We start from the raw sequence: 11,738 nt of genomic DNA, 5'->3' as shown, positions 1-11,738 counted from the left end.
AAGAACCTGGGGGTCCTGGGGGACACCAAGCTGAAAATGAGCCAGCAATATGTCCTTGCAGCAAAGGCGGCCAACAGTATCCTGGGCTGTATTAGCAAAAGCAAAAGCATTGCCAGTAGGTTGATGAAGGTGATCCTTCCCTTCTGCTCAACTCTGATGAGGCCACATCTGGGGCCTTGTGTCCATTTATAGGCTATCCAGTACAAGGGACATGGTAATACTGGAGCGAGCTGTTGAATGGCCACAACCCTGGTTAAGAGATTGCACCATCTGTCATGTAAGAGGCTGAGGCAGGGAGGACTGTTCAGCCTGGAGGAGAAAAGGGGGATCTTAGCAGTGTGTGTAAACATATGTGGATTAAAGAAGAGGGAGCCAGGCTCCTGTCAGAGGTGCCCAGTGACCGGACAAGAGGCAAGTGGCACAAACAGAAGCACAAGAAATTGTTTAAATGTAAGACAAGTTTTTTACTGTGAGGGTAACTGAACACTGGAGGTGGTTGTCCTGAGAGGTTATGGTGTCTCCATACTTGGAGATATTCAATGATCACCCAGATATGGCACTGGGCTGTGGTAGCTGACCCTGCTCTGAACAGGGGAGGTGGACTGGATGTTCTCTACAGATCCCTTCCAGCCTCAATGATTCTGTGATTACGAGGGATGCAGAAGTTTGAGCTTATCCCAAGTGGACTGCACTGTTACCAAAACAGACCTTTTTCTAGCATTGATAAAAGAGTCTTCCTAGAGCATGGAAAAGTTCTCTTTAAATATTACCTCTCAAGGGATGCAGAAGAAAGGTTTGGCCATTTAAAATGTGCTTACAGGAAATGGAGTGACGCTTAAGGACTCTGTTGCGACCAGCTTTGCTGTGTGTTGCAGTTCCACTTGCCTTCTTCGGGCATCTGCTCCTGTGTGATTGCATTTTTATTCTTTTTCAAAAGGGCAGATGGTATTTTTTTTTTCCTGTGTGCATAATTAAATGAACACAAAACAAACTCATCTAAAGATACTAATTAATTCCTTTTCCTAATAGATTGCAGGCAGTCAATTAATATTATTCACTCCTGGGACTAAGAGTCTGTTAGCAAGAGCTTCCTCTTCTTGCTGCTTTTCCTTCTCCCATGGTGACACTGGTGAAGTGATCCACCACATCCATTCTAAACAGAATCATACTGGAAGTAACTGTAGCTAGTGTGGTATTAGGGCTGGTCTTGGTGATGGGCTGACCATCCTTTTATTCATTTTTTAAGTACTGTTCACCTTGGGTCCCCCCCACCACCTCTTTCTAGCTTTGATAATCTGTATCTGAATGGCCATGATGCTGCTTGGGCTACGTAATGGCCGAGCACTGGGTCATTCCTAGCTCTACACACATTTACATCCAGTTTGGGCTCTCTGGTATTCTTGGAAAGGGTGTGAGAAAGGAGAGGAAGTTTAATTGTTCTGCTTTTTTTATATATATATACACACACACATAAATGGTGAGATCAAAAATGCCTTTGGAAGGCACCAAGTGATTGTCAGCTCTATTATAATTACCCAATTAAAGAGGTGATAATGAACTCAGACTTGAAATGCTGGAGGGAGAAAAGGAGGGTGTCACTGGGAACTCAACTTTTGTTTTATCCTAAATCTTTACTGTAAAGGAATCACCTGTCAGGAAGTCTGCTGAGGAGCGAGCAGCTACTCACTGCAGTGCTGTGATCACAGAAACACGTCAGGAACAAAAGCAGCAGTGACAGATTCAGGTAAGGTAGTCTCCAGCCCAGGAAACTCAAGCAGCTCGGGGGTTTTTTGAGGAGTCCATGAGTCCTGGGGATAAGGAGGTGCAGCTTTATCTGGGGAGTTTAAATGGGAGCTGTGTTTTTTTCCAGACATAAAGTGTTTTTAGTGCTTAGAGGGTGGGTCTTATTTTTCAAAGCACTGGACAAAGTTAATGCATGAGCTGTATGTTCACATTTTTTGTCATAGAAGCTGAAAAGAACCTGGGGTGGATGGTCATTAGTGACCATCTACCATTAGTTCTGAAAAGAACCTGGGGTAGATGGTCACCCCAGCAGCCTTAAGGTTGATAGGATGCTGGCTTGTACTGACATGAGTGTAGCCAGGACATCATGGGAAACAAACCCCCCTTTTTACTTGGCATTTGTTAGACCAAATCAAGAATAGTGCCTCCAGTTTTGGACAAGAAAGATCCTGATAAAACAGAAGCGAGCCCTGTGTTGGGAGTGAGGGCTGCAGCACTTGCCTTGCTCAGAGAGGCTGAGGGAGGTGAGCTTCTTCAGCCTGGAGAAGAGAAGGCTTCAAAGGGGATCTCACTATCACCTTCCAGTACCTACAGGGAGGTCATGAAGAAGACAGAGTGAGACTTTTCATGGAGGAATGTCATGGGTAGATAAGAAAATGGACAGAAATAGAAATAGAAATAGTGGAAGTTCTGACTAGTTATAAGGTTTCCCCCTTCCCCCATGATGATAATAAAACATTGAAATAGGGACTTGGTGAGGCTGTACGTCTCTATCCTTGGAGGTTTTCAAGACCTGGCTGGACAAAGCCCTCATCAGGGCTCAGGTCTCATATTTGATCTTTGTTTGAGCAGGAGGTTGGACTAGAGACCTCCTGAGGTCCCTTCCACCTGAGTTATTCCATGTTTCTATGAAACCTTGTCAAGTAACACCTTTTGTTGATGCATCTTTGGCTTCTGCTGTCAGCCCTCATAGATGTGCCCATGTCATGCAAAGATTGTGTGAGACCACAGCGTCATTCTGCTCTGGCTTCAGCATGTTAGCAGGTTTGTGACAGGCTGGCGCTAGGGCTCATGCTGTTGGGATCCTACGCTGCAGCTGGTGGGCTTGGCTTCCTTTAGGACCTTATTGCATGAGTTGCAATGGCTCTTTCTCCAGCCCATGACATGATACACTGGACATGCTCCCTCTCATATAGGCTGATAATGTGCTGCTTATCCTTTAGGAAAGCATATACTTGTGAGACTTGCTGTGTAGACCACAAGACCGAATCCATGCCACATGAAACCACATGATAAACCTAGGGTATATTCCTCTTTCCATCTTTCAGCATCCCAACACCCACTTCTGTATTCAATCAAGCCGAGTATTACATCTCAAAAATAGCCAACCCTTCATCTTTCCCCAGCTTGATCCTTCTGGAAGTTTATTTCTGTGAGGATTGTCCACTTTTGGGACTACAAATCCCATCAGTCTTCATTGCTGCCTCAATAAGGAGCGTGGTTGTGCTGGACTTCAGAGGCCCGCATGAACAGCCAAATAAATCAGATAAATCCTCCCTTCTGAGTGACAGAGAGGAAAGCATCTTATTAAATTCTTTCAGCTTTTAATGCATGTGAAAATGTGTTTCTTTTCATATGATCCTCATTGCTGTATTTCAGTCATGTTCAAAGATGACAAAATGAAAAAGATCAAATGACAAATCAAAACAAGAGTAACACAAAAGCCTGAGGGATACAGAACTGACAACAGATGATCACAGAAGAAAGTGATCAAATTCTTGCTTATTCCAGAAAAGTCAGCCTTAACTAAGAAATATTTCCTAGGTACATGTGCAAATGACACAAAAATTTTAGATTGATCATTTTTACTGGATATTGTATGACCAAAACTTCAGTTTATTAGAATTCTAACCAGCCTGTTCATCATTTTCATGGCTGTTTAGTACTAATATACATATATAAATATTTTTTAAATGTGTTGAACAAGGCAAAGACCCAGCAACTAACAAATCAATTTCTTATTAGGTTACACCAGAAAATAGAGTGTCCAGAAATGTGTGCCGTTTGTAAATATTATGTGCATCAATCTTGGTTCTTTCAAACAATCGATTTCCCCGTGAAAGGAAGACAAACATTAAAAAGAAAAAAAAAAGAATAAAAAAAGTCCTGAAACCAGCAATAGTATAGCATGCTAAATCTAAATCATTGTTGTTCCACTCTGGAGAATATAGCTACCCCATTTTGTCTTTTTTTCTTTTTTCTTTTTTTTTTTTAGGAGCTGCTGTTGTAGCTCATTATAATGGCAACTGGCTTAAAAGTTTTAAGAGGAAAAGATAAATCACTTCTGAAACATATTTTGAAGCAGGTTAGTTAATACAAGGAGCCTCGCAACACTTGCTGTAGTTATTTCCTGTATGACGGATTGGTTTTGGCTTATCTCTCATCTGTTGAGGGACTTCTTCAGCTCTCAAGAGAGCAGTAGAGGAATATCCTGTGAGAGAAGGAGGTTCTACTCTGGGCGGCCCTGGAAGGAGGCAAAACAGATATCATGGTGGATGGATAGTCTCCGTGGGAGCCTGGAGCATATCCTGGGGTTGTGGAGAGCATGCTGACCTCTCCTCCTAAAAGCAGTGTCTAATATGAGCTGGAGCATACCACAAAAAATACCAGTTTCTCCCTGATTCAAAAACGAAGCCCATGTGTCTAGTTATGTCACAGTTGTCTGTGATAGATACCATCTGAAGTAGCTCTCTAGAAGACAGGTGGACACCTTGCAGTTAAGTGTGGTTAAGCGTGGGCAAGCTGGATAGTGTGTCCCCGTGGCTAAGAAACACTAGCTCAGGGCTATCCTGTAACCATCATCTCAGCATGGTGCTGCTCCTGTGTTATTAAACCCCACCTTAGCTTGAGGACTTTCTGTATGCTGGCTAATATGGGTGCACTGTCTCCAGCCATGTATCCAGCTGAACTGCTATTTCTTTGGGAATCTCTGCACCCAACGCCTTGTGTGGGCACATAATGCCCTTGCGCCTGAATTCTTTGATGACTGTGCCACCTCATTAAAAAGAGCCAAGGACCAGACCGACGTTCTCAGGCCAACTGGTAATGACTGGATTGTGTCCTTGTGGCTGAGAAGAGATAAATGCTCAAGCTTGCTCCCTTTTATTTAGCAGGGTAGACCTTTGCCATCAGTGGAGTCCCTCCTGGCCTAGAAGGGAGGATCTTTGTATCCAGCCATTGAGGTCCATGACGTCTTCAGACACCACGGTGATGGTGCTATGGGAAAACATATGGAATTACAGGGAGTAGCCTGAAGGTGCCTCACAGCTGTATTTTGCTTTCACTAGGCCGGGTTATCAGGTTTCTCTATTGCCACTCGACTTTTATCCATCCTTTTGCAAATACAGCAGTGAAGGCCCTGTGTAGGGCATGGCAGCAACTCTGGGGTCCTCAAAATGCCCGTTATACATTGGGAGCTTGAACCAGGAGGACAAGAAGCAGCCAAAGCAGGGAGGATTAAAAGGCAGAGAAGGGCAGGGCTGATGAATGTGGTGCTCCAAATGGCTTCTTGCAATTGTCAGCTTGTGAGGCATTGGTACACTTTCACCATGCTGCTTATTTTAGAACCCACTTTTCCAAATGCCCACTCAAGCTAATAGATGTGGTTACTCAGCTTGACAAGCACTGTGTGGTATATTCATGTTGATGTTATTTTTCCCCTCAGCTGCTGCAGCATGCTCTCTCACATGTGTCTCATGTGAATTCGGCAGAAATGTCATTCTGCAATGATCGGAGGTGTATTTAAATAGCCACACTGTGCTCAATTCTCTCAGGAAAAAAATGCTTCTTTCAGCTTTAACTGAAAACATACACTGGGTCTTCTTGGAGGATTCTCAATGAGGGGGAAGGAGAAGATGTGCTCAAATCACAATGGCCACTGATGGGACATCTTTTCTATTCTCCTTTGTCCTCATTAAAAAGCCCTGATTTGATTTTATGGTTTTACTGCTCAGCTGTTCAGTTGGGATTCTGACGTTCCTCCTGTCAGTGTGATGGAAATCAGACTCCTGGGTACTGATAAAAAAATAAGTTAAGCCCAGATCCCCAGACAAATTTGGCTATGATGACTCTGAATTTGAAGGACTTTCAATTAGCCACCTCCTAACACAACCACAGCTCAAGTGATGCCTACATTTTTTTTAAACCTTGAAGAGGAACAGTTGGGAACCCAAGGAGGGTCCCAAAGTAGCTATGACCAAGAGGAGCTGACATCTTGTCTTTCATCGTCTTGGTGTCCCTCCAGGATGCTTGCTGGAATTTAAACCTGCTTTGCTTTGTACTCTGCTCTTCCCTTGGCACAGCCTCTGAAACCAGCCTTTGTGAGAGTGAATGAATGAAAACAGCACTTTCCTGTAGCCTGAGGGATGAAATTTTGGCCCTGCAGTTCATATCCTTTGGTTAAGTTGTGGTTGTCTCTTCTTCTCCTATTTCTTCTATTTTCCACTTAACTGAGCCAAGTGATACATGCCTTTTCAAGTCTTTCTTTGCACACTAACCCAACCAGTTGTCAGATCATTGCTACTTTTTCTTGGACCATCTCCATTTCATTAAAGAATACTTGAAAGCTTAGTCCTGTGAAAGTCTTCTAAGGGAAAACAACCTAAACCATCCAGGATCTGAAAAGCTGAAGGTACGGAGTGTATGAACTCCCTGTTGCCCTAACCATAAGCTTCCTCAGCCACTGTCCAGCATGGAGAAAGTCTCAGCCTTTAACTCTGCTCCTCTAGAGGCACCAGTCTTCTCATACTTCTTTCCTTAAACTCCACCTTCTCCCTTCACTACAAGATGAACCATCCTACTCTTCCATTCTTTACCTCTGCTCATTGCATAGTGGTTTGCATTTGTCAGCTTTGGGGTAGGTACTTTCCAGTAACCCAGCATTCAGCCTGAAAATGATATACCAAACTCTTGGACAACCCGGAGAAGGGTGGTGTGGCTGGAGTCCTGGCCATAAGGACATCCAGAGCATACACCAGTGTGTGAATATCTAGAGAGTCTTATTTGGTGGTTTGCCAACAACCTTGCTCACCAAAGCAGCCGTCAGACAGCAGGTGGAAGCTGGATGACCAGCTGAACATTGATGGAGATGGATGTGAAGTTTACATTGGTTTCTGATTACTCACTACAGTGCAGTGGCTGGCAGCACAAGGATCACCAGCCTAGAAAGGACCAGTGTCCTTTCAGTAGCCAACTGTGGGATTTCCAGCTTGGTTCCTTACAACTGAACTACTTTTAAAGCAAAAACAATATGTTGGCTGGGCTTCAGCTACCCAAATAAATGCCCAAGTTCCCTACCACACCTGTGCCTCACATGGCACAGGTTTCCAAGCTAATTTAGGCACCCTAAGCAAGCACCCTGCAGCATCCCATTCATATGCCACACTGCAGTGTAAACCTTGCTTATGTGGTCCCAGATGTCCTTCTCTGCCTTCACTGTTTCATATCCTTTTATTTCAGCTGAGTCTCACTCATTATTTCCAGTTGATATTCCTAACCTCTTCTCTTCCCTTGTTGTTATTTCTCTGCCCTTACTGCTGCTCCTCTCGGTTTGGTTATTATCAATACCTGTTATTTTCTTTATTATTAACAGAGTAGAGACCAAATCTGCTATTCTCCACACTGCCATCATCTTCAGGATATCTCCTTTTAACTCTAGTCTTAGGTGACAAGCATTGCCTTTTGTTTACGGCCCCATAGCCATGACAATGCCTCCCTCTGAGTTGATCTGAATGAGTTTTGCTTCAAGTAAGATTTCCCAAGAGATGTTAGGAAGTGCTTCTGTAACTGTGTCAATACGAATAGACGCCTATTCATCCAGACGCACACCGTGCTGTAACAACCACGGGCATTTCATACTGTCTTGAGAGTAAATGTGTCTGCTGCAGCGAAGCAAGTGGAGCTTGAGCTGAGCTTCAGATGGAACTGGGAAACCATGCACTAATTAGTTAATTGGCTGAAGGACTCTGCAACATACTGGCTCGATCTAGCATATAAACTGACCCTCATTTTGTGTGTGTGTGGGAAGCTTTGGAAAGCCATAGACCTTGTTAATCCCAATTTTGACTTCTTTATTCCAGCATTATGTTGACAAGAGACTGACTGATGTTACTTTGTACTCAGGAATATTGTTCAAGCATAAAATCGTGAGTGAAGTTTGAATCACATCTTTCCTTCATTCTCTGCTATGACTTCAGTTTGCTTTGTTGTGAAAAGACAGCGTGAGTCACTGACTCAAACAGAGGAAGCACAAGTATCCCTTTTTTACACCAGAAAAGTACATGTTTTTTGAGAGAAACAGAGAAATCTACATAAAACCAAGAGCCTTGTGACTGGCCTATGTAACCTGAGTTCCAGCCCATCCAGAAACCGCTTTTTATGTCACGTTGCAACACAGTGACTCATCCACTTTGTGGTGAGCTGTTCTTCGGGTCAAGCACATCTTCTCTTCTCTTTTTCATTTACTTCCTCTATCATCCCCACACGGTTCTCATAATGAACTTTTCAGAGTAATCAAGACATATTCAAGTTACTATTGTTTAGCTCTGAACTTTTTTGGGGAAAAAATAATTCTTGGCACATGGGAAGAAAAACTTTGGGGCTTTCCTGGCATCTGGGGTTTTGAGATGTTTTCTGATAACGTGATGCGGAGGGACGGGGAGGGGCTTTTGTAGTGTGAAGCAGAATAAAGATCATAATAATGAGGGCATGAAATTAGCTTGGCAGTATGAACTCTGTGACGATGTGTTGGATTTTCAAATAGGATTAATTAAAATGTTGCCAAAGTCAGAATGGATATAAGGATTGAATAGGGTAGGAGGGAGGAAAAAGGTGAGTCCTAAAAATATAGGAGATAATGGCTTAGAGAATTTTCTGTGCTTAGGGAATAGCTCATTCATCTGAAAAAGTGTAGTGAGAATCATGAAAATTACCTAGGAAATAAAATATGTGTATATATAGTGAGGGTGAGAATCTAAACTGATGTCAGGGAAATCACAGCAGAAGAATAAGTGATGATTAGAGCCTCTCTTATTCTGCAGACCTGCCAATATTGCATCTTCCAAAAGCACAGTGATAATTTACACCATTGAAAAATATAAAGGACCAGATTTCTTCTGCGTTTAATGCCAAGAAGGGTCAAACAAGCCTAGGTACTAATGCTTTTCTGAATGGTTTAGTCTTTGTAATTCTGTACACAAAATGCCTGTATTTAGTCAGAGCACAGGATCAAGCTTACTATGTCTCATTTTATTTATGGCAAATTTCAGTAATGCCATTCAAACAGTAGTCTTCAAGCCTGAGTTTTTGTGCACAATAAAAAAGCAATGATTTTCCCAGAATATTCTTTCCTTCACTAAGAGTCTAATTTTTAGAGATGCGGCCTTTCAAGAGTGACAAACATTGAGCACCTTCCAAAAACTAAGGTTCCAAAAGATCCCACCTTGCAAATCCCTGCCATCCATCTTTTCATGTCTTCAGATGTAAAACATGGCAAATTGCTTGAAAAGCTTTACAAGAAGAGCTTAGGCACCTGATTCTCACAGAAACACATTTGATGTTGAGTGCCACTCCCCTTTTGCATTTGCCCACTTTATCCTTCCTAAATAGATTATAATGAGTGATTTTAATATTCCAATCATGCAAATCTTCCCCCAAGATTTCAATAATGCCAACAAGGTCTAATGTATACTCATAAATGAGCTATTCCAATTCCAATGCTTTATTGCTCAGGCTCCCAGCATTAGAGTATAGGCAATTAAAGAATTTCTTCTCTTCACATCCCTTGGTGCCTTGATTAATTTTGTTCTTGACATCTTAATTTTGTGCTAAATGAATGCTCATTTGTTCCTCCCTTTCTGCCTTCCCCTTTTCTTAGTTTAACACTCTCCTGACTACTCAGCTTGACACCTTCAAGACTCTCCTGTGAAAATGGAGACCATAGATACTCTGTGGCTTTATCTTCTCACCAAAGTAGGTCATTGCATTTCTTGCAGCCACAAATCTCTGCCTCACTCTACTTAAGTCTAGCAGTGTTTCTTTTCCAGAGGTTTTTGCCTTCCTCTGCTTGTTGGAAATATGATTTCTGGGCAGAAGATCGAGCTGCACTCTCCAGGAACTCTTCAGCCACCTTCAGTCTCTGATATAGATCATAAAGAGTGTGCACCACCAGCAGTGGGAACCTGGGGCACCATATGCCTGTTCACCATTGCAGTAATACATCGCGATGGGTTTTGGAAAACATGGAACATGGCTGCTTTGTCTCTGGGAAATTTAATCTCATTTTGAACAGTGTCTTTGCCACAGTTGATGGAATTCATGTGATCAAATGCAGACACATAAGAGGTAAATTTCTCCATCTCTACCTTTGTAGTCAGAAGAGAGAAATAAGACTTTCTGGGGAGAAATTAATCTGAATTAGGGTAGATGAATCATGTCTGGAAAATGCCCATTGCTCTCTGTGGACTAGGATGAGCAGTTCAGATGTAGTTTTCTGTAATTGAGACCTGTAAAGCACTCCTGGGGTCATTTCTACCCCATGACACAGCACCGCAAACAGCATTTCAGGCCCTTGTGGTTTCATTTGGGGTTCTCTACTCTGAGATATGTTCAGGTTTGTGGATGTGCTTTCAGAGAGTGTATTATATCAGGCAACATATAGAAACGCAGTCAAAGGCAGCCCATTCTCTAGGGAAACTGTAATCTAAATGAAATCTTCTATTCCTATTCCTTTCATGGCCTGGTATAATGCAGAATAACTTTTAAAACATTAAAAACCTTTCTTCCAGCTTTGCAGATCGTGACTGTTTCTCTGCCTGACCATTTGAGATATTGAAAAACTGAAGATATACCATACACAAAACATGCTCAGTTAAAAATAGACCATATTCCACCACCAGCATGCAACAGCCGCATGCGTGCACTTGTGCCAAACAGGATCTTGCTCTTGCATCTTCTCCAAGAAGTCCTCAAGTTCAACTGGTAGAAACCTGTTGTGGGGTGTAGCTGTTGCCATTGAAGCTAATAACCATGTGGGGTGCTGGGATGGTGCAATGACTGACCCACACAGAGAAGGAGTGTTCCCAACATCTCCACAGAGAAGAGCATCAGTGTGAGATGTGCCCTTAGTGCTGCCTGCCAGCCCTGTGTCTTTAGCTTGAACATGGGAAGAACCAGGTTAAGCAACTAGTTTGTGCGTGCGACAGAGGAGATATATATGAGCTGCTGGTGTCCTGTTGAAATGTGTGCTTGTGGGAAAGCCACAGCAGATTAACTTGCTGTCCTGCAGCTGTGATTTACTTTGACCTGATTTAATTCGTGCAGGTGTTGATTAGAAGTGCCCACAAAGTCTGCAGCCATAGCTCAGATGAAGGGACAATCAGAGTGCCCTACATCTGTGGTTCCTAGGAAACAGCCCCTTTTTCCATCTGATTTTTTTTTTAGGATGGGATTTAAAGATATTTCTTTCAAGTATTTTTGTTTGGGGCAATGCAGATGTCTCAGGAACCATCTCACAGAAATACAGCTGGTGGAAGCAAAGGTTTTAAACTGTTTCAGCTCTGCAAATACGAACATGTCCATGATCATTTGCTCTTTGGCTCTAACCTTTTCTATTTTATCCTAATTTAATGCTCAAACTTCTACAGGTGAAGTTCAAACTGGAATCTGTCCTTTTTGCTCCAAGGAGCACAGACTTGCAGATGAGTCTCTGGACACTCGAGCCAAGATCAGCTCATGATTTTTCTTGCTCATGATTCTGGAAGTGCTAGAGCTTGTTTCAGTGAGGTGGGATCCATCTCACCTAGCTTTCAGTGTGGGACTTAGCTTGCAGATTAAGACATCTAAATTTCAGTGTCTCCATCTATGTGTTTCTGTGCAAGTTGTGACTCTAAATTCCCGTGATAGTCAATGTAAATGTGGGATGGCATCCGGTTGTCTAA

Source organism: Nyctibius grandis, chromosome 5 (genome assembly GCF_013368605.1).
Source record: "Nyctibius grandis isolate bNycGra1 chromosome 5, bNycGra1.pri, whole genome shotgun sequence".
NCBI classification, from domain to species: Eukaryota; Metazoa; Chordata; class Aves; order Nyctibiiformes; family Nyctibiidae; genus Nyctibius; species Nyctibius grandis.
This window is presented reverse-complemented; position numbering follows the sequence as displayed.